The sequence below is a fragment of the Anabrus simplex genome, chromosome 2 (assembly GCF_040414725.1).
Source record: "Anabrus simplex isolate iqAnaSimp1 chromosome 2, ASM4041472v1, whole genome shotgun sequence".
Classification (NCBI taxonomy): Eukaryota; Metazoa; Arthropoda; class Insecta; order Orthoptera; family Tettigoniidae; genus Anabrus; species Anabrus simplex.
In genome coordinates, this window is record NC_090266.1 from 346,510,886 (window position 1) to 346,538,321 (window position 27,436).

Here is a 27,436-nt window from a genome sequence, read left to right on the forward strand (position 1 = left end):
TATGTTAAAGGTGTATTTAACAGATATGTTCAGTAAGATTTACGTTCGCCGCGAAATCCAGTGAGGTCTGATAAAGTTATATTTATTCATGGGAAGTTAATTTTGTGGCATCGTGTATGTCGGTGATATAGGAAATCACGGTGTGTTATTGTATTCTTGAGGTACGAAAGTTGTAGTAAAAAATAAATTAAAAGGATTCTTATAAAAGTTGTTTGTCATGGGAGGATTTGGGTGAAAAGTTTTGAAATAGGAAGAAATGGATTGTGGCCGAATGATATGTTGAGATAATAGTTGTATAGATGTTGAAGGCAGAGGAAGCCTGTATTTCATGTGTGATGCCGCAGTGAGAGGCGATGAGGATGAATTTTTGAGACGGGGTATATTGGTTGATGGCGAAGAATGTTTGAGACAGGCTGTACATTAAATGTGATATTTCTGAGGCAGGCTGTAGTGATATTCCGCTAACAATCCGGAACAGCTGACCGAGTGAAGGTTGGTTCGAAATGAGTGCCCTCTGACGCACATTATGATTTCAAGTTAAGATCCCCCAGTGAAAAACAATTTCCGTTGAAGATTGTAGCTCTTGGCAGTTAAGTCCAAGTGACGATTATGTAAAGTCAGCATAATGAACATATAGGCGACCTGAATTGTAAAATTGCGTTCTGAATACACGGTTGGTGTGATTTGACTGTTATAACAAATTTCCACTCAGTAAATTTCATAAATTACGAGACGATAATTTATCGTTAAATCGGAAACATTGTGGGATGGGGTATTGGACGTTATTAAAGCGATAGTTTGGCTGTGTAGATTCATTGAATTTCGCTTCACTGGATGGTTATGGATATGGATATTTGAAATAGTGAGATGATAGGCGAAGTTTGGGCCTCACCCTAGAATTATAGTGTGGATTTTTGCGGTGGTGATGATTACTGTTTTAGCGATATTCACGTATTGTTAGACGTGTGCTGAAATTCATTATTATTTTTTTAAACTTCAATGCGCATGTCGAGATCGTGTTTGAGTTGTGGATTTGTTTGCCACGCGTTATTTAGTTTAATTTCACGTTTTATTAACAAGATAGGGACTTAGTTGCATTTCCCGACTTGCGTTCATTCTGTGGAAAGTTTCATTGTGTGCTATCGTTTCTACAAGGTTTACAGCTAAAATATCTGAGAGTGTGTTTGAAGTTACGAGTGCGTCTGACATTCTAGAGGAAGCGTAGACAACCCAGTTTCCGCTCGGCAATAGATTTAGGGCGTCACATGTTATCCTATGAGTATACTGATGATAATACGTCCCAGTTTACGCTCGACGATAGGTTAGGAAGGTGTGTTTATGTAAATAGAGGTTAGTGTTAGGGTGTTTAGACATTATGTAGGCCCGACGATAGGTTTAGGGTGTCGGCTGTATATACTCAAGTTTTAGATTAGGTGTTTTTGCGAAATGACTTGAGCGATGGTAGTGTCTGCAGTGGTGTATGCAATGCGAAGTGTGTTAGCTAAGTAATATTGAGGCCATGTTTGGCACAGCCCTTACCAGCTGGAAGGTGTTTACATAAGATTATGGAACCACTAGTGGCATGAACGTGAGGGTTGTCCAATATTGGTTACTGAGCTAACGGTGATTGAATATTACAGCAGTTTGCCACGCGCGTTTGAGTTCATTGAACTTCAGTATTTTATTTTGACGTCCGACTGCTTTGCTAGTGTGCGTGTTGACACTTAGTTTATTTATGTGAGGCTTGAGTTATGAATGCGGGTTCGATTCGTCAGCCGGGAATATATTTTATTTTCATTTTTTTCGTTCTTTCATTTTTGTAATAGCTGATTTTGGTCGATCAATAACTTTGTAGTTAGCTTGTTGGGACAGACAATAAGTAGATGGATCTGTAATGGTAGCGTTGTTGTAAAGGAAGGAATTCCTAGATTTTGATTTTTATTTTGCCATGTGGACTTGTAATTTTATTCAGCGTGACGTAACCGTTTATAACCTGAAAGTTGGTTTTATAATAATATTTTTACGTGATTTACCATTTTTTATTTAACTTCAGCGTTTGGCATTTCTTCTAAATGCATGATGAATAAGTGTTTCCTGCATTTCGCAGTTTTGTTCCTTCAGAACGACGTAACGTAAGATCCTCTCGAATCGAGTTGTTGTTGGTTCCTTCTGAACAGCTGTTTGGGTGATGCACGTTTCAGCATCGGGATTATTCTATAACTTAAGGGTGTCACGAGATGACAATAAATGGTGGAATTTTATTTTCAATTATGAATGCTGCTGTTAACTTGTAGTGAACACCATGCTTTCCAGTAGTATTTCGCAACCTATCCAAAGCAACTGATAGTCAATTTGGTTCAATTAAGGATCCATTCGGCGGGTGTTCCCATATCCGACAGGGTATTTGACTGGTGGATAACCTTAGTTAAGAGTAAATCTGGAATTCTTCTTGTTGAAGGTCAGATTTTCCACGGATCGTGTGTATTCTCAGTTATCGTTTGGATCAATAGGTGCCCGAATTTCAGGTTACTTTTCATATTTCTAGTTTTCGCTGTCCACTAATCTGTGATATTTCTACTTTTCTCCGAAGAAAATTCGTCGATACTGTAACTAATAAAACTAACGCCATGCAATGTTACTGCGTTTGAAACATTAAATAATTAATTTTTTTCTTGATCAATGATTTTACATAAATACATTTTTTGCATTTAATTAATTCAATAAAAGTTAGTAAGCACATATTTGCTCCTCATTTCAAGTAGTTAGGCTCTCTTCTGAACCTCATCGTTTGGTTAAGATCGTGATCGAAATATTCCAGCTACGAACCCAAGATTTAAGAGTTCGATATTGCTCTACTGCAGCAGCTGTAGCCGACCAACGATGGAATTCTAAGTTCAAGGGTTCAGAATTACAAATTAAATTTTAGGCGCCTTGCGCATAACAACAATTTCATCCAGGGTGAATAAAATTGTTTATAGCTTAGACTGTAGAATCTTATTCCCCGACTCCATTTACCGATTTTCATTGAATTCTGTTCACCCATTTTCTCGTGGCCTGGCGTCGATATGGACTTAGCAACAAAAATACAAATTCATGAATATCTGTGTTATCATAGCCGGTACGGTAAAAATGTATAAGACGTAAATGGTCGAAAATTTAATTATATGTAACTTTGGTTATGTAGTATTTATCGATACGACCACTAATAACATCAATATTCGAGAATTAAATTTTAGGCCTTCCCCTAAACTACATTTCATTCAGCGTGAATAAAATTATTTATAGCCTAGATTGTAGTGGCTCATTCTCCGACTTTGTATACCAGTTTTCAGTGATAAATGACCACTAATGACGTAAATATTTAAGAATTTGATTTAGGTCTTCCCCTAAACTACCATTTCAATTCGGGGTGCATAAAATTATTTATAGTATAGATGGTAGCGACTTACTCACCGACTTTGCCTAGCAATTTTTATTAAGATAGGACCACTAATAAGATAAATACTTGAAAATTAAATTTTAGGCCTTCCCCTAAACTACCATTTCTATCAGCGTGAATACAATTATTTATGGCTTAGATTGTAGCGACTTATTCCCCGACTTTGCATACCGATTTTCCTTAAATTCTCTTTAGCCGTTTTCCAGTGATGTGTGTACATACAGACAGACAGACAGACAGACAGACAGACAGACAGACAGACAGACAGACAGACAGACAGACAGACAGACATTACGGAAAAGAAAAAAGTGCATTTTCTTGTTACTGTAAGCATGACCGATACAGAAATACCATTCTTTTCAAATTCTGAGCAATGTACAGACAAAACTCTTATTTTACATATATAGATATAGCCTCCGTGGCTCAGGCGGCAGCGCGTCCCCTCTCACTGCTAGGTTCCGTGGTTCAAATCCTGGTCATTCCATGTGAGATTTGTACTGGACAAAGCTGAGGCGGGAGAGGTTTTCCTCCGGGCACTCCGGTTTTCCCTGTCATCTGTCATTCCAGCAACACTCCGCACTTCCATCTGTCAGTCATTAATCATTGCCCCAGAGGAGTGTGACAGGCCTTGGTAGCCGGCGCAATTCCTATCCTCACCGCAAGATGGGGGCTTCATTCATTCCATCCCTGACCCGGTCACTGACTGGAAAACAGTTTGTAGGTTTTCATTTTCATTAGATTTATATTTAAGCTGAGATATGATTCTCACATTTTACCTTATGATAGTCAGCCTCCGTAACGCAACGGTTAGTGTTATTAGCTGCCGTCCTCGGGGGCCCGGATTCGATTCCCGATACTGCCAGAAATTAAAAAATGGCAGGAGGGCTGGTATGTGGTTCAAATGGTATGTGCAGCTCACCTCCATAGGGGGTGTGCCTGAAAAGAGCTGCACCACCTCGGGATGAGGGCACGGGTTTACATTTTTTACCTTATTATAGGGAGTTCTCTTGACTTCGTGTGTTTGAGCGTCGCAGTCTCCACATGGTGTCCCCTCTGCATGGAGTTCTAAACTCAGGTGTACCGAATTACCTTTCATCAAACTTGAATGGCCTCTCCTCCTATTATAAACACGATACACGATCTGGCTCCTCTTTACGATATCTCTCAGTCACTCCAGGGCTTACAAATGCTCCTTTGTAGTCACTGCCGCTAGGCTGTGGAATACCGTACCTGCTAACGTTAGAGATTTGCGTTCTCGTAGGAGATTGAAGATAGATTGCTGAAATCAGTTGCAGAAAGCTTCCAGCTGATATGTATGATGTGTGAAGTGTAAATGAGAGCGTGAATAAGCATATTTTCATAAAAAATTAGAAATGTATTTGCTAGATATAGCATTTTACTGTATTTCCTTATTTTACTATTATTAGTTTTATAATTATTATCATTCTTCATTTATATTGTCATGTTGTACATTATATAGTCATTTATACAACCTGTGTCTGAAAAGTTCGGTGAATGGTCGTCTAGTTTGTACACCGTGCTAGTTCGGATGATGCGCTCGCGCATACGCATTGCGAGACATGACATCAAGTTGCCCCTATCTGTCAACTCGACACAGTTAAACGGAGTTGAACGCTGCAACACATCGCACGGAGTCAGTGTGAGGACTCCTGTCATTGCTCAATGGAGTGCAAAACGGAGCAACGCGTTAACATTCAGTTTTGCTTCCACCTAGGCAAAACGGCAACGGAAACACACGCAATGTTAGTGCAAGTTTACCACGCTCAAGCATGAATAAAAAGTGCGTATTTGACTGGTTTAAACGCTTTCGAGATGGAAAGGAAAGTGGTAAGGACGAGACACGATCGGGTCGACCAACCACAAGCACATCTCCAGACAACATCGAACGAGTGCCACAGATGCTTGCGAATGATCGGCGACTGCCCTTATGAATGATAGCAGATGAAGTGGGTGTAGGTAAGGACAGTGTACGGACCATTATTCACGAACATTTGAGAAAGCGCAAGATTTGTGCCCGGTTTTTACCGCACAAGCTGACAGACGAGCAGAAGCAAACTCGGATAAAACGTCGGGAGATTTCATTGACGTTTGTGACTGAAATCTGGAGGTGCTGCAAACAATCATTACAGGAGACGAGTCGTGGTGCTACCAGTATGATCCGGAGACCAAGAGACAGTCAATGGTGTGGTGTTCAGCGTCTTCTCCGCCTCCCAAGAAAGGTCGGCGCACACAGTCCAAGATTAAGACAATGCTGATCGCTTTCTTCTACAGCAATGGTGTCATTCATCATGCATTTGTACGCCAGGGTACAACTGTCAACGCGGATTTCTACGAGGGAGTTTTGAAACGGCTACTGCAACGCATCATACGGGTTCGGCCTGAACTGTACCGGAGTGGACAGTGGACGCTCCTCCACGACAATGTCCGTCCGCACACCGCGATCCGCGTGACCCAGTTTCTCGCTGAACGCCAGGTGACTGTTCTTCCACATCCTACGTATTCTCTAGATTTGGCGCCGGCAGAGCTTTTTTTGTTCCTCCGTCTTAAATTAACCCAGAAAGGCCACCGGTTCGACAGTGTAGCAGGTATCCAACAACGCGTGACGAGGGTTCTCCGGGAGATTCTAAAAGAAACGTTTGCTGCCAGCTTCCAGCAGCTTTACAGTCACTGTCAAAAGTGTGTTGTACCTAACGGAGATTACTTTGAAGGCCAGTAAAGGAGTTCTGTGTGTAACTTACGATGTCTTTATTTCATGAGACCGTTCACCGAACTTTTCAGAACAGGTTGTATTATTACTATCTCCATATTTGCTATAAGTACTACTATATAATTTTTTTTAAATGATTTGTTGTATTTTTAAAATTACATTTATGTTAAATATTTTTTTAAATGTTGTGGTTAAGTGTAAGAGAGGGTTTCGAGCCCTAACTTCGCCAAGAATAAAGACAACTTACTTACTTACTTGTTTGCTAACTTACTTATTTACTTACTTACTTACTTACTTGCTTGCTTACTTTCTTGTTTACTTACTTACTTACTTACTTACTTACTTACTTACTTACTTACTTACTTACTTACTTACTTACTTACTTACTTACTTACTTACTTACTTTTTGCTTACTTTTTGCTTACTTACTTACTTACTTACTTACTTACTTACTTACTTACTTACTTACTTACTTACTTACTTACTTACTAAGTAAGTTCCTAATTACATTACTTCAATGAACATTTCATTAATTATTTGCATGGTGTCCAATATTCTAGTCAGCCACTCACCTTTCCTCGCTCCTTTTCAAGTTTGTCTTCGTAGCTTCAATAAACTGACCGTAAGCTCATCAGCCGCCTTACCTCAGACTACTTGCTACTAGCCATCCCGCTCGACGTCGACCGTATGAGGGTCGAATGAGCGTAAGCGAACGTACTGGGTGGTTGGCAGACTTCCAATTCCTACTGCTCCGCCCGTGGCGGCGGATGAAGCAAGGGGCTTTCTTTATCTCTCCGTAGGGTTTAGTGATTCGTTCTCGATTTTCATCATGAACAGGACAACAAGTTTATATGTGTGTTTAGCTCCAAGAGAGTTACAGGGAAGGAAATGATGTCCTTAGTGAGGTGTGATAGACGAGTACCATCGGCAGTGGCTTCCCTACAGAGTGGCCAAAATTTGAACCCCAGCTTAAGCATGAGAGAGTTTTAAAATGAAAAGTCACGTCCCAGTGACTTGGATTCCACGTAAACTGGACATATACTGACTATCCGACTCGTTGACTGAACGGTCAGCGTACTGGCCTTCGGGTCAGAGGGTCCCGGGTTCAATTCCCGGTCGGGTCGGGGATTATAATCTTAATTGGTTAATTCCCACGGCACAGGGGCTGGATGTATGTGTTGTGTTGTATTCATCATCATTTCATTCTCATCACGACGCGCAGTTCGCCTACGGGATCAAATAGAAAGACCTGCACCCAACGAGCCGAACCCGTCCTGGGATATCCCAGCACTAAAAGCCATACGACATTTCATTTCACTGACTTTGACCACGAAATCAACAGTCACTTAAAACTACAAGCCTACTATCTTCTTTTTTATATAGCTTTGTGTGTATGGCGTTCAATGGCAGCAAGCGCGTAAAATATTCATGAAATATTCATTGACTAATTGAGAGCAATGGAGGCGGGGAGCTGGAGAGCTGTCGGTAATTAACTCCTCCGCAAGCAGTCACGGGACATGCAGAGCACTACTCCAAAGACAACCTCTGAGTAGAAATGAAAACTTGTAATATATAATCAATGAAACATTTAAGTTTTTCCAGGAAATTTATCGGTAAATATTTTGTAATTGGTGCCTTATCTCCGTCCTCAGATATAGTGTTCAGAGTGTCTTCCAGTAATGACTAGATCACTGACCTGTATCAATCTCGTCCTTGGCTTCAAACTAGCAGACGTATTAGCAAGCTAGTAGAGCCGTTGGATGGTTTGGAAGTTCCGCTCATAGGATCGGCTGGTGTAAGCACTTCAGTGGGCTTGGCAGAGTGATGTTACAACATCCCCTGGCTCAATCAGAGAAGCGAAGAGGAACTACTCACTCATCATTTCCCTTGTACGCTCGCCTAGACTATCCTTGACAACTTATGGTCGACGTGTTAGGAATCCAACTAGCCTTTGCCTAAAAATATGTTCGGAGGTTTGGTTCTTTTACTTCATTCCTCAAAGTGCATTCCGTGCTGAAACCATTTAAATACACCTCCTGCACCCGTTTGGACGGATGACGAGGATCTCTCTTTACATTCAGTTCATTCCGAGTTCGGCATTTATTTATTTATTTATTTATTTATTTATTTATTTATTTATTTATTTATTTATTTATTTATTTATTTATTTTCTTCCTTAATCCGTTTACACTCCAGGGTTGGGATTTCCCTCAAACTCAGCGAGGCATCCCACCTCTACCACCTCAAGGGTAGTGTCCTGGAGTGTGAGACTTTGGGCTGCGAGGATACAACGGGGAAGGAGGACCAGTATCTCGCCCAGACGGCATCACCTGCTATGCTGAGCAGGGGCCTTGTGGAGATGGGAAGATCGGCAGGGACAGACAAGGAACAGGGAAGGGAGCGGCCGTGGCCTTAAGTTAGGTACCATCACGGCATTTACCTGGAGAAGAAGTGGGAAACCACGGAAAACCACTTCGAGGGTGGCTGAGGTGGTAATCGAACCCACTTCTACTCAGTTGACCTCCCGAGGCTGAGTGGGCCTGGTTTTAGGCCTCGTGCCACTTTTCAAATTCCGTAGTAGAGCCGTGAATCGAAACCGGGCCCCCAGGTGTGGCATCTAATCACACTAACCATTACACCACAGAGGCGGGCTATTTATTTATTTATTTATTTATTTATTTATTTATTTATTTATTTATTTATTTATTTGACTCTCGTTTCATTAGACTAACATCCATTATTTCATGATGAATAGAACACTGGAAGTGACGTGACTTTTCCTTTCAATAATTCCACATGCATTCGTCGGAATTCGAACTACGGCCGCCTTGACATGGGTTGGCATTTAAGCCAGTTGCTAAGCCACTCTCCTATCACTCTCGATTCTAGCGACCAATCCTAAGCACAGAAAATGAGTGTCTTGCCAAATGGTCATACTCAGCTGGTCCGCGATGAAACGAGTGCGACTTTTATTTACGAAATCTTTGACTTTTCCACCATTAAAAAGGCCTTTTATCTGTCAACAGTGGCGACTGGTGATTGTTCTATTTGTGGTCCCAACATTTCAAAATGTTTAAACAAAACTCTTTCGAAGTTGCAAGTACAGACCATATTTACATGTGCTATAAGTTGCATGAAATCACATTATTTAACTCTGCTATTGTTAATGAAGTATCAATTGAGACGAATTATTAAACTGAGAAACTAACATAAATATTTACTTTAATCCACATGCATTATGAAGAAAACATATGTAGGGCCTATTTTCCAAAAATATTTGTTCCAAAACCTCGCACGACACCTTCAAATAAGAACGGTATTGAGAGAAACACGTGCTTGCCAACATACGCACGCACACGCAATTTCAGTTATAAAGAAAGTGAAATTTACAAAATGCCTTACCTGTCACTTCAAGGCTACATCACGCACACATACATAAATTTGGAAGGGATATACGTTGCACCCTATATGATTACACACACACACACAAATCATTTAAAGACGATATTCATAAACGCATAAAATAAACACCAAAAAAGTCATCAGTTTTGATAGTGTGTGCTTGCGTTCTCGTAAGTATACATAACGGTGTCACTAATTACATTAATGAAACAGAGCAAAATTCATTGCAAGAATCACGGATTGTTACATTACAAATGGAGAAAAAATCTGTCACTAATACGAGTTAAAAAGAAGTCGCTCGATGTCTATATTAACAAGAGGGAACGAAGAACACGTTATCGTTAAAAGACACAATAGTCGTCAGATACAGTGACAAAATCTCTACTGCTAAAATGTTTTCATTCCTCCCCTGAAGACCGAGCTCGATAGCTGCAGTCGCTTAAGTGCGGCCAGTATCCGGTATTCGGGAGATAGTAGGTTCGAACCCCACTGTCGGCAGCCCTGAAGATGGTTTTCCGTGGTTTCCCATTTTCACACCAGGCAAATGCTGGGGCTGTACCTTAATTAAGGCCACGGCCGCTTCCTTCCCACTCCTAGCCTTTCCCTGTCCCATCGTCGCCATAAGACCTGTCTGTGTCGGTGCGACGTAAAGCAAATAGAAAACAAAACCTCCCCTGAAGGGGAAGGCGGGCCTCTTGGACGGTGACTCCATCTCTCAGGCCGGGAGATTTGTTACGGTGAAGGTGAGGGGGTTGGCGGCCGTGGCCTATACTAGGAACTGTCCCGGGATTCACCTTAGTGCAGGAGAATGGGAAACCACGGAAAACCATTCTCAGGACAGCCGACGGTTGGAGCCAGTCATGAGGTCCAGCCCTGTACCGTCTCCCGAATGCAGAGGCGTAGAGCCACGGTAAAGCCGTGGCCACCCCTCCTCTGCTCGGTTGGCCGGTCAGAGTACAGAACTGTTGGATCACGGACAAGCCGTGGCCACATATGGGCCGAAACCCACTCTGCATCTACCGACCCAAAATCTCTATATTGGTAACTCAGCTTGTTGACATCGTTGTGCTTGCCATAAGCAGAGACTGTATTACTACAGAAAATATCGATAAAATACCGATATTATTTCGGTATTTGCCAACACAGCTCTAGGAACCCGTTAATGGTTAACAATGGTATAATGTTGTAACAGGACGATCATACCGGTATAGCCGTACATCAAAGATATAAACATTAAAATCCACAGCCTGTTTCCAGTCATTCCACTGCGTCAAGAATGAAACGGATGAAGCGCCACCTTGTGGCGAGGATAGGAATTGCACCGGCTGTCGAAGCCTGTCGCACTCCTCTAGGGCAATGATTAATGACTGACAGATGAAGTTATACTGGAGAGTGTTGCTGGAATGGAAGATGACAGGGAAACCCGGAGAACTGGAGAGAAACCTGTCCCACCTCCGCTTTGTCCAGTACAAATCTCGCAGTGCCGCCTGAGCCACGGAGGCTACATCAGAGATATAACATATAATACCAGTAAAACACCAAAGATTAGAAGATTTAAACCTGAACAGTCCCTCCATCCACAGATAATATACACAGCCACCGATGACTTATAGTTGATCGGGAATACGGTAGGAAGAAAGAATGCTGCGCGCGCACTCCCCTTCAATTCGTCATGGCTCGATGACTGGGTATCCTCCCGGCAAGTGGCACTTCATCGGTAGATGCAGAGTGGATCTCGGCCCACAAATGGCCACGTAGGGAGTAGCAGAGTAGGGATGGCCACGGCTCTACCATGGATCTACGCCTCTGTATTTGGGAGACGGGATAGGGCTGGACCTCACGGCTGGCCCCAATCGTCTGCTGTCCTGAGAATGGTTTTCCATTCTCCTGCACTACGGCGAATGCCAGGACAGTTCCTAATATAGGCCACGACCGTCAACCCCCTTAACTTATCCGAGCATTTCCTTCACCGTAACAAATATCCCGACCTGAGAGACGGTGTTTCGTCTAGGAGGCCCGCCTCCCCTTTAGGGAAGGAATGAAAATATTATAGTAGTAGTAGTAGTAGTAGTAGTAGTGGCACTCCACAGTTCTGCGTCATTGTGAATCGAGTTAAGCACCTGGTTCTCAGCAAACAGTGATAAATTGAAACATTTTTAGTATCATTATTTGTTTCACGTCGCACCGACACAGATAGGTCTTATGGCGATGATGGCAAAGGAAAGGCTTAGGAGTGGAAAGGAAGCGGCCATGGCCTTAATTAAGGTACAGTCCCAGCATTTGCCTGATGTGAAAATGGGAAACCATCTTCAAGGCTGCTGACAGTGTGGCTCGAATCCACGATCTCCCGGATGCAAGCTCACAGCTGCGCGCCCCTAACCGCACAGCCATCTCGCCCGGTGAAACAATTTTCAAGCATATCAAGTCATTAGTTCCACGTTATCACTACTCATTACTAATGTTGTGGTGCAGTGCCCCACATATTATTAGACACAATGATTTGTCGTTTATCCAATTATAAGGAAGATGTGGACAATCCAAATCTTCCTTCAAGTTCTGCTTTGCCTACCAAAGCAGGCACCACACACACTGCCATCGAGAAGGAAGGCTAAACGGTACATTTCTTTCAACAAAAAATGGTTGGAAGAGAAGGACTTTGCAAAACGGCTTGTAAAGGAAAACGACCTAACAGAAAATGTGTCATTTGTGTCATCACATTTTCCATAAATTTTGACGGCAAAAGGGATGTAGTCGAACATAGGAATTGCAACGGCGTAACATTCAAACTGTGGCTACTTCCTTGTGAAGAAGGACGTTAGAAGTTAATTGCTGTCACAAGAGCTGAAGTTGTATCTGTCTACCCCAGCGTGAAACAGGCCAAAGTTACAACTCATTGGATTGCCAAATGAAGCCGAATCATTCTATGTTTGCTGACAGTAAAATAGCAGCAAAAAATTCGTAATCTAATTTCTATCTCTCAAAATGTTTTTGGTCCATTTAGTCTAGAAGCTGTCGTAGGAGAACTTCACAAAGAATTCTATTTTTTTTTGTATCCTCTGATTCATCAAATGGAAGTAACATTCAAACACACCGAGCAAGTGGCTCACGCAGCTTACATTCGGAAGATAGTGGATTCGAACCCCACTGTCGGCAACGCTCAAGATGTTTTTCCGTGGCTTCCCATTTGCACACCAGGCAAATGCTAGGGGTGTACCTTAATTAAGACCACGGTCGCTTCCTGTCCACTCCTGGCCCTTTCCTATCCCATCGTCGCCGTAAGACCTATCTGTGTCGGTGCGACGTAAAGCAGATTGTAAAACATTCAAAGATACCCTATGCGGTCGCAGTGCAAAATTTTGATGTGAAACATTTATTTCGCCAGAGACTCCCTGACACTTACGAAGGTTCCAACGAGACTTTTTTTTTTTCCTGGGACGTTGAAGCTTTGGCTCTCAAGTTCTACACTGAATTTAATTCTTCAGCGTTAAATGTTGCATCACTGAAGATCTAGTCCAGGGCCTCTCAGGGTGCATACACCTGGTGCAAAAGACGACTTCGCTTGGCTAATCACACCGGAGTATCGTAATCAGTTAAAGCCTACGGCTCACTCCTTGCGCCTTACATAGAAAAACTCCTTACAGAGCAAACAAACACAACCTACGGTATTCGCTCTGAAGACGACAGTTTTTGGATAGGTAACGCAAATATAAAGATTAATGCTTTGGTAAGAGTTATGCTAAACGTTCGTGATGTCGTGATATAATTTACTGTATTCATTATACCCATGTGTGAATATGTGCTAAGTGTTATAATGAACTTTTTTCGTGTGCCTTTAGATACATTATTTGTACCATTTCACGCTCTGTTTAACTCAATAACCAACTCCTTTTGCATCAAGCAATTTGGAGAACATTAACTGCATACACATTTATAGGGATTTTGGGCGAGTATAGTACTGTTAAATTATTTATAAGTATTGGATCTGGGTGACAACAAGCTGATTGCCATTGTTCACAATTGTTCATGTGGAGTGTATGTGGTCAGTGTTGATATTGAACAGGGTAAACAATCGATAGTGACGGTTACAGTTGGAAATCACGGCTTACTAGATAATCAAAATAGTCTAATTAGAAATGAAGAAGATATTTTGGCAGTGGTAAACAGTGTTTGAGGCTACAAATAATTGGTGATAGAAAAGTGCGAGAAATAGTAAGAGTATATACACGAAACATACCAAATTTTAGTTACCAAAGATTAGGAATTTTGCTGAAGTGACTGTGAAGCAATAGAATTCTCCGCAGTGTAGATAATACTAGTGATTCATCTGAATACGTGAAGGTAAAAGAAGGCGCCATACCTGTAAGGAGTACAAAATCTACGGAAAACTGTCAACAGGGGACCTATAATAATTAGGGTCTTCTCGGAGATTATAGAGAAATCCAGCAGTAACCATGATGCCGATTAATAAGGAGCGTGCAGAAACTGGTGTGGCAGAGAGCATACAAAAGCAGCAGTGTGATATATGTAGGAAGGTAATACAGATGTTGATTCCCATTGGGAATCTGTAATATTTGTTCCGAATGAGTAAATTTATAATACCAATATAAATGGTCCGTTATTGGACATTATAAATTTTCCAGCTAACTCATTCCTGGTTGCCATGCGTCTTGGTAGGTGTGCTAGGTACCAACTGATGAGCCCAGCCTAGCACACGAGGGCGAAACGCTGGCAACCAGGAATGAGTTAGCTGGAAAATTTATAATGTCCAATAACGGACCATTTATATTGGTATGTAGGAAGGTAGTCAGAAACGAGGATCATGCCATAGAGTACGAGAAATGTGCCAGATGGCAGCACCAGGAATGTACCGGCATGACGAGAAGAGAATATGACATCATCAAAAGGAAGAACTGCAGACTAACATGGCTCTGCAATGAAATAACAGTATCAAAGAACGTAAGGGATCAAATAATAGAGTTGATAGATGGAAAGCTAAACTCCATAATGGATACTTTATCGTAAACATTTCCTCAGCTGATTAAAGAGATATTGACAGAGGCGGTTAAAGAGCTAGGGAGAAACAAGCCGTTGGACATCAGAGAGATAAAAGAAGACAACGGGACATATCACCAACATAGGACAAGAGAAAATACTGAAAACATTGATGTGAGTGCAAACTCTCACTCAAATAAGATAACGAAAGTGACAGCTGGGGTGAACACAACACCGGAAGCAAATAGAGAGGCGGAAAAAGTAAGGCCAAATGCACGGAAAATTCAGTCGAACGAAGACACTCGAGAACAAACTATTGATAACTCTTTGGCCTCAGAAGAGAGGACGAGTGAGGAAAAAACAAGAAATTGAATGGGAAGTTGCCACATGCAGTCGTGGAAATAAGATTGCTACCAACATTAGAGATAGCAAAGCAGCTAAAGTAGAGAGAAATGACAAAGTGAGAGGCTCAAGAGAGGGGCAATACAGACTGCAAGCAGCTGAGATGAATGCATGGCTGTATATTGGCAGGCTTGACCCAGAAACCAAGAAGGAAGATTTGGAAGAATATTTGAGGGAAAACGGAATATTAGGAAGACTCGACTGTACGAAAGTCAGCGATACGCCAACAAGTAGTGCTTTTAAAATAGGGATACCAATCAATGAACTAGATGAAGTGTATAGAGATAGCTTCTGGCCTTCTAATATAATCTGTCGGCCATTTCGTGCCCCATGGAGATACAGAGGCCTCAGAGAGTAATGTAATACGGATTTTAACCTGGAATGTGGAAGGTTTAATAGAAGTATTAATCAATTCGCCAAGTGACATATTCAGGGACTTTGATATTTGTGTATTAACTGAGACTTCTGTAACTAGAGAACAGAATACTGTAGTACAAGGCTTTACAACATACTTGCTTCAGCTAAGAAACATACCAGAGGAAGACCATCAGGGGGCGTGTATTGTCTAATCAAGCCAAATTTATCTCCGTTCCATGTGCTATTGACGGACGAGGACTTAGTGGTAGTAAGAACAAGAATAGGAGTCATCATCTGCGCAATATTAGACCTGATTGCAGCTCAGTAGATATAGCAGACAACATACAGAAAGCATTTGATAGCATTACTAACAATACCAATCTAATTTTAAGAGGAGATTTTAACTGTCCCTTATACAGCTCAAGCAGAAAAACAGATTTAGTTCTGGAATACTTAACAGAGGTAGGACTAACATTAGTGAACGACCGGAAAATGAAAACATACATCTGCCACAACGGAGAAAGCACAATAGGTTTAGTTCTAGTAAAGGGCATAGAGGTGCAGTCCCAAACACTTCTCACACGTGCACTGATAAGAAAGCACATTCCCGTGATCACAAACGTGTACTGCAGTCCAGCTAGAGAGACAAGACCTAGTAATGAAACGAAACTAAAGAGATGCCTAAACTTATCTCTACTAAAGGAAAACTCAAATGAAACTGAACATATGCGCCAAGAAATCAGAGCAGAAAAGATCGACGAAGCGACCCTTCTCATAGAGGACTACATAAAAGAAGCGACCGAATCGTGGAATGGTAACCGCAAAGCCAAAGAGTGGTTCGACAGTGAGTGCTTCCAAGTAAGGCAGGCAACTTTGAAGAAAATGCGAGTAGCCAGACAAAGTATGGACGTCGTCCACCTAGCAGAATATCAATCTGCTAGAAAGGCATACAAAACTCTTTTGAAGGATAAGAAAGCCAGTTACATAGAAGCTCAATATCAGAAGCTAATGAAGGAAATCAAGGAAAACCCGTACAAAGCAGTGCGTCCACGCCAACCAAGATTCCCGGCAGACATACCAATGGAGATCTGGGAGATGTACATGGAAAATATACTATGTAAACGGGACTTAACACCTAAAATGGAAGGAGAAGTTAAAAACCATGCAGTCCTTTCACTCAAGAGGAAGTAAGAAAAGTGATCTCAAGTGCAAAATCTAACAAGGCAGCAGGCTCAGATGGCCTCTACAACGAATATCTGAAGACATCTCTCCCTTACCTAGAAACAGTATGGTTAGAACTGATGAACAAGTTTCTGGAAACAGGAAACATTCCAAATGTATGGAGAAAATCAGTCGTTAAGATGCTCTACGAAGGGAAAGGAGAAGTAAACAAACCGGAATCATATCGCGGAGTGGTTCTTGAATCAGCATCTATCAAGATTATTACCAAACTGTTCACTCAGAGAATCAATAGATTAGCAGACCCGCTTCTCCCTGACGAACAGTTCGGATTTAGAGCCGGGAGATCGACTCTGATGGCAGTGGAATGCCTTCTGCAAGATTTTCATGAAACAACCAGAAAAAAGCAAGGCAAAATGTTCGTAATATTTATTGACTACTCCAAGGCTTTTGATACAGTAGATAGACGAAAACTTGTTAGAAAACTAGAGGAAATCGTTGGTCGTACCTGGCTCACAAGGCTAGTTACCAACATACTTTCGGAGAACTATATTCAAATAAGCGACAATCTCTGCACATCAAGGTGGATCCGGCAGACAAATGGGTATTACAGGGGGACACACTAAGTCCTCTGCTGTTTAATATCTTCACACAGGATGCAATAAAAGAAATTAAGAAGCAAACACGGAAGGTTAACGCGTACGTATATGTGGACGACATGGCTATTGCGTCCGAGAGTAAAGAGGAACTACAAGTTGCCATGGACTTAATCGTGGAATGGGGAAAATATAATAAAATGGACCGTAATGCGAACAAAACAGAATTGGTTGTTTTCTGGAAGGGAGGAAAATTATCTAAAGATGATTATTTCCTTTGTAAAGGACAAAAATTACGAATTAATAACCAATACAAATATCTGGGGATTACAGTACAGGTAACAGGAACAACATTCACAATACACCTAAAGGAGAGAGTCATTGCAGCTATACGAAACATTAGTGATATTAAACACCTTCCACAGCTATCTTTGGAGACAGCTATGGCTCTGTTTAATACGAAAGTTGTTCCAACAGCCATATATGTTCTAGAGCTAATATGGGAACATCTCTCAAAAAGACAGCTGCAAGAGCTGGAAAGTTTGAAGGCTAGATTCTTGAAGAGAGTCCTATGTGTTTCTAAATATACATCATCAAGACTAGTATACGTTCTTGAAAAGGAGACGTACTTCATTGAAGACATACGATTTAGATTGTTACTTCCAGCGACAAGGAGTTACAGGGAATTGCTACAAGAACTGCAAGCAAAGAGGGCTATGATATGGAATGAGTTTTACTCAACTGATGCGATGCTAAACAGGGATTGGACGCGTGGTGGATATGATCTGAGGCATACAGTGATCAGGTTTGCCGTACACGGTTCCACCATAAGGTGTGCAGAATCATGGGATTTCACAAGCCAGGACCGGGCCTCGTATGTGTCTTCTGTGACCAACGATGCGATATATACCATGCAATCGAATGTGTCCATAGAAAAGGAAGCTTGACCCAATTGTGTAAATAACTGATCACGTTTTGCACGCATTGATTGCATATTATTACAATTATTGATGTATATCTAAGTGTATTTAAGTGTATATATCATACCATTTGGTTGCAATATTATTATTATTATTAAAGATTAATGCTAACAGTCTCATCGCAAAAGGTGTAAGTCATAAACCTACTAAAGGTCTTTTAGAACTCCTTTTTTCTCAGATATCTAACAAAGGTATAATTTCAAAAGATGATTTTAAAAAATATAGAGCAATACGTTTTGCTACTCGGGGTAATTACAAGAGGACAGTAGCTGTAAACGCAAATAAGAGTTGCAAGTACGGCGATTTCATTTCTAAGCTGTTTCTTTCGCATCAACTGTCTACACGGGGCCTTAATGTTGTCTACAAGCCTCTGTTACCCTACGTAGACGTAAGATACTGGAACGACCCTAACTTACTCGTACAACGTTTGCAACTTCTAACAGCTTCTCAAAATGCCGGTCACACAGGTCATGAATCAGATATTCTAAAAATAGAAGAGGAATTACGTCATGCTGGTATTATTGAGTAATGGCTCCTCAAAGCACGACCTCACCTGTAAAGCTAAGCATCGCACACGAGTTACATAAACCAGCTCGTCGCACCTACCGTCGCAGACGTGTCTTTACAAGTAGAAAAGATGATTCCGTATGCTTCTAGCAATAAACAGTATAAGTATCCACTTACTGCCATCGATGTTCATTCTAAGTTCGCTTTTGCAGAACCAGTGCGTTCTAAGACAGCAGATCATGTCAAAGACGCTTTCCAACGTATAGTTCAACAATCGAAATGCTGCCCATGGCTCCTTCAAACCTATCAAGGTAAAGAGTTTTAAAATAACGTTTTTTTTCTACTTATCTCAAGTCAGTCGGCATTCGTCACTATTCTACGTACAGCAATCTCAAAATTAGCGTTGTAGAACGCTTAGATCGTACGCTCAAAACTATGATGTGGCGAGAATTTACAGCGCAAGGCTCTTATCGCTGGATTGATCTCCTACCCAGACTTGTGTCTACCTACAACGATGCACCTCATCGCACTGTCGGCACAAAGTCACGTCTTGTTACCAAGAATACACCACAATTAGACGCTATTTTTTCACATAATCAAAACAGCTGATCCATGTCGCCATCGCTTTCAAGACGGTGATTTTGTTCGCATCAGCAAACGTAAGTCTGTCTTCCCGAAAGGATACACCCCTAACTGGAGCACAGAAATTTTTCAAATCAGCAGAGTTAAGCTTACAAAACCAGTTACCTATTTACTTCACGATCTTTCAGGACAGCCGATCAAAGGAGGATTCTACGTCGAGGAGCTGCAGAAAACGAAACATCCTAATCGCTATTTAATAGAACGTGTTATTCGTTGTCGTGGTAATAAACTGTATGTCAAATGTCTTGGTTTTAATAACACCTTCAGTTCATAGATTAATAAAAAAGGGTGTACTTTAAAACGTTTGTTGAATTTTTCTTTTTTTGTTCTGGAACCTCTACCTCTCCTGTCTACTATTGCATAAAATTGTTAGTTAACATTACTACTACTAATAAAGATTGCATTAACCCGTTAATCAACATCACTGCTACTACTAGTTAAGTTAGGATTTTGAATAATGTTGGACAAGGGACAAGTTAAAAATGTAATCAAGCAACAACTGCACTGTGTTTTACAAATCTTATTTATTTCAGCGTATGTATAAAATTTCTCCTTTCGCCAAACTAAAATCTGTCTAGTCCTTAAATATTTCTCTGCTAGTTTTGTCTTTTAAGACCTCCGCCCAGCAACACTTTCCCTTTCATTGCACCAGCAATGACAAGTGCTGCTATATTCTCAGCAACTGTAGCATTAGGCGACGTCACACGCTGCATAGCCTTACGAAGCAGATTCTCATCAGCAACACGACTTAGTTCAGGTTTTGTTTTCACGATAAGCAATGCCATGCTCTTTGCAGGCAGCATCTAACATATTAATGCCAATATCACCGCCTGCCAAGCGGGCATCAAGTCGACTTCCAGGGCCACAGTACAGGTAACTAGGAAGATGAAGCTGAAAAGGAAGAGGATTGATCACCTTATTGATGAGTCCATGCCAAGCATGCTTCCTCACCTTTCTCGTAGCACGTTTCTTCTCCTTTTTTCTGCTACAGCATGCTTAATCTTTTCGCAGCCATGATAAGTGTATATAAGCGAAGTCAACTCGTTAGTTTTAGGTCCGTGATACAGTTTAATGAGTTGACATGTACGGCACTGTCTCACTGAAGGTCTCTTAGCTAAACTCACATGTTCATGGTGTAAACTACACGTCTGAAGCTCTGACAAAACAGGATCTTGAGTCCACTCACGAGGCACCTTATCCCAGATCGTATTTACAGCATTCGCAGCAACATTGACCAAAATGCCTTTGGTAATGCATTCAAGTCTTCTTCAGTAAAAGTGTTCAGTTTCTTTTTGCAAGCATAAAACTTTACGATTGCCTTTCCAACTACATTACACTTAGTATCACATAGAAATGGCATGATGTCTTTACTCTACAAATGTTTTTTTTCTCACTTTCGACATTTGAACACTACGCTTTACACATGTAGCTCACTTCCTGGCATGCACAGCCACACAACCAATCAAAGAGCATACACACATGACGTAAAGACTGTTTCCGCGTTTCCGCACTATGCTCCTAATTCATGCAGATCGAAAATTTTATGCGTTGATGGTAGATATTCGCGCAGCCATTCCTTCTTTTCACAACCCTTTACAAACACTAGATGTGCTCTTGAGAAATGAGCGTTCATGATCATAGTTAGAAAGCGATATGATATTCCGTTTCCTTCCCACCGAAGTCCTAAATGTTTTTCACCCATTGTGTTTGCCTTTTGTCTTCATCCGTTTGCAAGCAGTAAGGAAAAAGTGGGCTAAATACTAAACCTACGATTTTTGGTGCCCACAACACAGTCCAGTCCAATACAGCCACCTCTTTGAACACAAATTTGTTTCCGCTCATTTTAAAGCCTTGAACATCAAATATCAATGTCCTTGTCATGATGAACCACAGAGCGAGCAACTCTCTGTTACAGAATCATATCGACTAAGTAATACAATGTCTACTCATAGCAAAATGAAATGTCGTATGGCTTTTAGTGCCGGGATATCCCAGGACGGGTTTGGCTCGCCAAGTGCAGGTCTTTCTATTTGACACCCGTAGGCGACCTGCGCGTCGTGATGAGGATGAAATGATGACGAAGACAACACATAAACCCAGCCCCATGCCTTTGGAATTAACCAATTAAGGTTAAAATCCCCGACCCGGCCGGGAATCGAACCCGGGACCCACTGAAACGAAGGCCAGTACGCTGACCGTTCAGCCAACGAGTTGGACTACTCATAGCATATATAAAGACTTGGACTTACAAGAGAGAGAGCCTGATAGCGAACATGTCTGAACATGCATATCGATGATCACGTGATCACTGCGTGTTAAAAACAGTGTGGCCTCATTATATTACATGCTCAGCCCAGTTACGTTAAGCTAGCACCTTAGTTAGCGGTTAGTCCGGGTATCGAACTTAAATTCCGTTAAGTTAAGCTTATGCTATTTTTGCAGTTAGCCTGGGAAGTTCGGTTCAGCTTTGAGCCCCAAAGATGTTTCCTAAATGTTACATTAAGCCTTACACCATCTCCCTATTCCTATGTGCAGCCGCCATTTTGTTCCTAGTTCAGCTCTGAGCCCCCGAAGTCACCTTCCGATTTTACGCCCCTATGAATAAAGCATACGTATTGATCCTTATAGCTACCATCTTGTTCGTAGTTCAGCTCTAAGCTCCCTTAAGTCGCTTTCCAATGTTACGCCCCTATGAATAAAGCATACGCATTAAGCCTTATAGCCACCATCTTGTTCCAAGCTCGCCTCCCAGTCCTTGGAGGTTAAGTTAGGTTAACGCGTGGCTAGCGTAACGTTAGTCCTGCAGTCAGCCCGGGTTTGAAACTTGAAGTCTTAATGCATACGTATTAAGTCTTGTAGCCGCCATCATTTTCCAAATTCAATTCGAAGTTCTTGGAGGTTAAGTTACGTTAACCCGTGGTCAGCGTAACGTTAGGCCTGCAGTTAGCCCGGGTATCGAACTTGAAGTCTAAAAGCATGCGTATTAAGCCTTATATCCGCCATCTTGCTCCTAGTTCACCTCCAAGTCCTGCAAGGTTAAGTTAGTTTAACGCGTGGTCAGCGTAACGTTAGGCCTGCAGTTAGCCCGGGAATCGAACTTTAAGTCTAAAAGCATACGTATTATGCCTTATAGCCACCATCTTGTTCCAAGTTCAGCTCCAAGTCCTTGGAGGTTAAGTTGGGTTAACGCGTGGTCAGCGTGACGTTAGACCTGCAGTTAGCCCGGGTACCGAACTTGAAGTCTAAAAGCATATGTATTAAGCCTTATAGCCGCGATCTTGTTCCAAGTTTAGCTCCAAGTCCCGGGGGGTTAAGTTATTTTAACGCATGATCAGCGTTACGTTAGGCCTGCAGTTAGTCGGGTATCGAACTTGATGTCTGTTAGGTTAAGCATCCCACTCTTATGCGGTTAGCCCGTGTGTTGAACTTTGTGTCTCTTAGGTTAAAGCTTCGAACTAGGGTCTGTACGGTTAGCGCCCTTAGGCCTGGAGCCGAACACGGGATCTGCGAGGTTAAGTATAGAGACTTCATGCCTGTTAGGTTAAGCTTGCCCTCTTAACCATAATCACGTTGGCTGTTAGGGTAAGCTTGCACTTTTTGGCATCGAACTTGGGTCTGTAAGGCTAAGGCCCTTAAGCCTAGGGTCGAAAGCGAGGTATGTAAGGTTATGCCTGAACACGTAGCCAGCGTAAGGTTGGCACGCTCTTAGCCAAGTAAGGTTACGGGCACGCTCTTAGCTAGCAGCCCGCACTGCGCTGTGACGTCACTCGCCGGATCAGGCCTCGTCCAGGGGCCACAGCACCTGATGCCATCGAACTCGCAAAAAATAACTACTGCTTTACTCAGATGTGTTTATTGAAGATGGTTAGGTGATAGGCGATCACACGGGATAATATGCTGTAAATAATAATTAGAATAATGTAGGGTTAAGAGACAGAACGACGCAAGAATATTTTTTGTCATGTCATTTTTCCATGTTTTACGAATAGCAATGAATTAACATCCAGCACTGGAGAGGTCACAAGTTTACAAAGTTAGTTTATTTTTTATGATAGTTGTTAATTAAGACTATCAGTTTAGTCTGCAACGATTAGTGTTCAGTTTATTTTCAGTGTTAATCATTATCCAAGTTAAATGTCCAACTCAGTCTGCAATGATCAGCGTTCAGTTTATTTTCAATGTTAACCATTATTCAAGAAGACATCCGACTCAGTCTGCAATGATCGGTGTTCAGTTTATTTTCAGAGTTAATCGTTAACCAAGTTTGATATCCAACTCAGTTTGCAATGATCAGTATTCGGTTCTTTCTTAATGTTAATCATTATTCAAGTCAAACATTCAACTCAGTCTGCAATGATCAGTGTTCAGTTTATTTTCAGTCTTAATCATTATCCAAGTCAGATATCCAACTCAGTATGCAATAATCGGTTTCATGGATGATTGTCAGTCAAATAAGACATCCACTTCAGTTTGAAATGATCAGTGCTTAGTCGTTCTAGCGACATTCATTAGTTCAATTAGATGGTTAGCTCAGTCTGCAAGGATCAGTGTTAGTTTATTCCAGTGAGAGTTGACATTTTTGATAATCATTACACGATCAGTTAAGTCTGCAATGATAGTGCGTTGGCTAATTTTATTGGTGTTGATCACTGAAGTTAAACGTTTAAGTTACAATTTAATTCTGTTTATGATAGTATTGATCATAGTTTTTGAGTAGCACATTTCTGCAATGGTCATGATGATGGTTGTGATTACTGAACTAAACAACAGAACTTTCTTTTATATGAGTGAGATGTTTCATCTTGTTTCTTACCACAGTAGTGATCATGATTATTGTAATGAACTGCGTTTTTCACGTTTTGATGAAGACCATTTCTTTAATATACATTCGCGTTATTTGCTATTGATAACCTAGTGATGTTTATTATGACACCGTCCATTGACGTTACTCTTTTTAGTTCAGTTCTTTTTTGTTGGTACCGTTCGTAAACGGCCGGATGAAATTTTTTTTTTATTATTCAGCGAAGCGATAAGATTAATTTTCAGATATCCGTGCTTATTGGTTTATTCACTTTAAATTAGTCTATTATAAACTAGCATGACCTGAAAGTTATTTGTTTGTTAACTTAAATGTAAACTCAAATTTTTATTTTTATAATATTGTATTTAAGTGGAACATTTTCCTATATAAAATAATTCATTATTGGAGTAACTTTAATTATGAGTGTCTGGTTGTGACACAACTTGGTGCGATCATGTATTATGACAGAAAGATAGGGAATTGATAACAGTGAATTTTGGAGCACCATGGCTTGTCGAAGAGCAAGTTAACCTGTGAATTAAATTTACTTTTGTGTTTAATTAATCGGTTCAAATATAACCGGAGGTTGTTTCGATTCAATTAAGGGTCCATTCCGTGGCTGATGATATCCTACGTGGCTTTTTATAATCGGTGGATAACCTTAGGTAAAGAAAAATTCGGACTTCGGTTGCGGAAACTGAATCTGCATGGACCAAGTGAATCGACCAAAGGGGTTATTTGTAATCCGATAGTCATTTTGAGGTTTCTCTCTTTTCTTTTTCTTTTTTATTTCTATTCGGGTAATGGCAATTTACGTTAACTTAACTCAATAATAATAAAACTAATTTTTCTGAGGTCTTCATTTCATCCACATTTAGGTCAAATTTCTGTCAGCTGTTTCATTTATGTGAAAAAATGCATTCGATTCCTCACATCTATTGAACTTAGTATTAATTTTTTAAAATAATAAATCCATTTTAAAACACTTCCTGAAGTTTATTTCAATTAATAATTAGATTTCCTTATGTCACCCACCGATTCATGTTGACAAGTGTCTGAAGAACCGGGAACCCCTGAGAATAGAAGAATCTACATTTATAAGAGCTAGAGGCAGATGTTGATAATCGGTAAGCAAGGGTGAATTATAGCTAAATATATCGTGGTGTTGGTCAGTGGAAACTGAACCGATTTGGCATGGGGAAGAGATGGCGGCACAGCCCTACCAGAGTAAAATGTCACGAACCGCCATTGCATACTAGTTCCAATTATTAACAATTGCATACATACATTTATATAAGTTACCAGAAAAACGTTTCACCCAATAACGTGTTCAACACGATATCCAGAGCGCATTTACTTGAGCAACAACAACGTCTATGAATTTTGCCTGAAAGAAGAGCTAGAATCCTCCGCGTTACCCAAGTGCGATACTTGAGAGAAGAGCTGATATGGATGAGATGATTGGAGAAGAGGACACTTAATGAGCCCGGCTGGGGTCACAGCGATATGGAGCTGACGGTAGGGTTGGGCAGACCGGAACATTCACTTGTTCCGCAACATTAGGAGCTTGAGGCGGAGGTTTCGGTACAGAGTGCCGAGACACGGGACACAGGACACAGGACTGTAACTGCGTCCTAGAGAGAACTTCGAGAAGCAACAGGACATGCTCCGCTTCAGCTGGAATGTGCCTGAACCGAACGTGCTGTGCCAAGGCCGCACTAGATAGATTAGTTGGCCTTGGCTGTGTCTGCCTGTCGATACCGGCTGTGTGCCGCCCTGTGTTGGAGTGTCAACATTTTTTCATCCAGTTATATCTTTAATTGGGATATTGGGATTACATAAGACCACCCACGAAGTCATTGTCTTATAGTCTATTTCATAAAAGATTCCAGAAGAAGCGTTCTTGTGTGAAGAGAGCTAGAGCGTCATTATGAAAATCTCCAGAACCTCATTAAAGGGAGTTATGTCCCAAGCCAAGCCTCTTAATGAAGATTGGGGACGCTTCCCGGATCCCGGCAAAACTTACCTTCGGAGGGAAGAAAGAATTAAATTAATATCTTTGGTTACGGAAGAGATGCATTGGATCTGATACAAGAATTGCAACCTGCATAATTTCTGCTTAATTTTGATATGCATTAGGGCTGCAATCATAAACGCATTCGTTAAATAGGGTACTTGACGTGCTTTGTGCGGGAAAACTTCGAGTCGCGGGCGCGCGTATCCTGCACGCGATCAAGCGGCGTGGTTACGCTAACCTGATTATAAAAGCGAGGCCGCCTGGCACATCAGCCTCATTCTTTGACCGTAAGGCTGCTTGAACGAAGTCGTCATGCTACAAGTTGGCACCGCGAACAACATTTTGTCTTCGAGCTGCACATACAACTAGTACTACTGAATCTGCGAGGAATTACCCCTACATCAAGCCAGAACGAGCTTCTACATCATCATTGCGAGGAAGCCATAACCGGAGCTGAAGCCGACACGACATCGGGAATCGATCCAAGAACGTTGGGCGTACCTGATCAGCGCGACGTCGAAGGAGACATCTTCCAACCACCTAAGGAGCTGTACGAAGGACTCACGCAAGATAGAATGTCTCCAAGTGTTCACCAGTATCTGCTGCAAGCGTCGCAGTTTGTCATGATGTGGTAAATTCAGTGGTCCACAGGGAGGGCCGCTCCGTCATGTCATCAATCACATAAGGTCAGAGCTTTCCATGTATGTATGTATGTATGTATGTATGTATGTATGTATGTATGTATGTATGTATGTATGTATGTATGTATGTATGTATGTATGTATGTATGTATGTATGTATTTATGTATGTTCGTGAGAAAATGGCTGAACAGAATTTAATGAAAATCGGTATGTAAATTCGGGGAATAAGGCACTACAGTCTAGGCTATGAATCATTTTATTCACGCTGCGTAACATGGTAGTTTAGAGGAAGGCCTAAAATGTAATCCACCGAGCAAGTGGCCGTGCGGTTAGGGTCGCGCATCTGTGAGCTTGCATTCGGGAGATAGTGGGTTCGAACCCCACTGTCGGCAGCCCTGAAGATGGTTTTCCGTGGTTTCCCATTTTCACACTAGGCAAATGCTGGGGCTGTATCTTAATTAAGGCCACGCCCGCTACCTTCCCAATCTTCCACCCTTCCGTCGCCGAAAACCTTCGATATGTTAGTGCGACGTTAAACAAACAGGAAACCAAAGAATGTAATCCTCATATATCTATGAAACAATCCGTGACCCAGTTCTCGCAACATATAGAATTTAAGACAAAGATCTAATGCTGATTATGGAGAGCATCATCGCCAACTCCGTCGTCGTCATCCATCATCACATTTATGTGAAGAGATAAATACGGAAAATCATTTATCATGTCTTGTCAAATATAAATGCAAACGCGTT

At 41.4% G+C, this 27,436-nt stretch overlaps 1 protein-coding gene across 4 annotated transcripts in view; it reads right to left on the reverse strand.

Moving 5' to 3' along the window:
• Positions 1–27,436, reverse strand: part of LOC136862823 (metal cation symporter ZIP8) — a 920,308-nt gene that overhangs the window by 711,883 nt on the left and 180,989 nt on the right. Inside the window, exon 1 of one of the 4 annotated variants that reach the window (XM_068225787.1) lies at positions 6,740–6,762. The exons of the other annotated variants lie outside the window; for them this stretch is intronic. The gene's annotated coding sequence lies outside the window, so the exon portion shown is untranslated. Of the gene's footprint in view, positions 1–6,739; positions 6,763–27,436 lie in introns of those variants that run through there. 4 annotated transcript variants of the gene reach the window in all.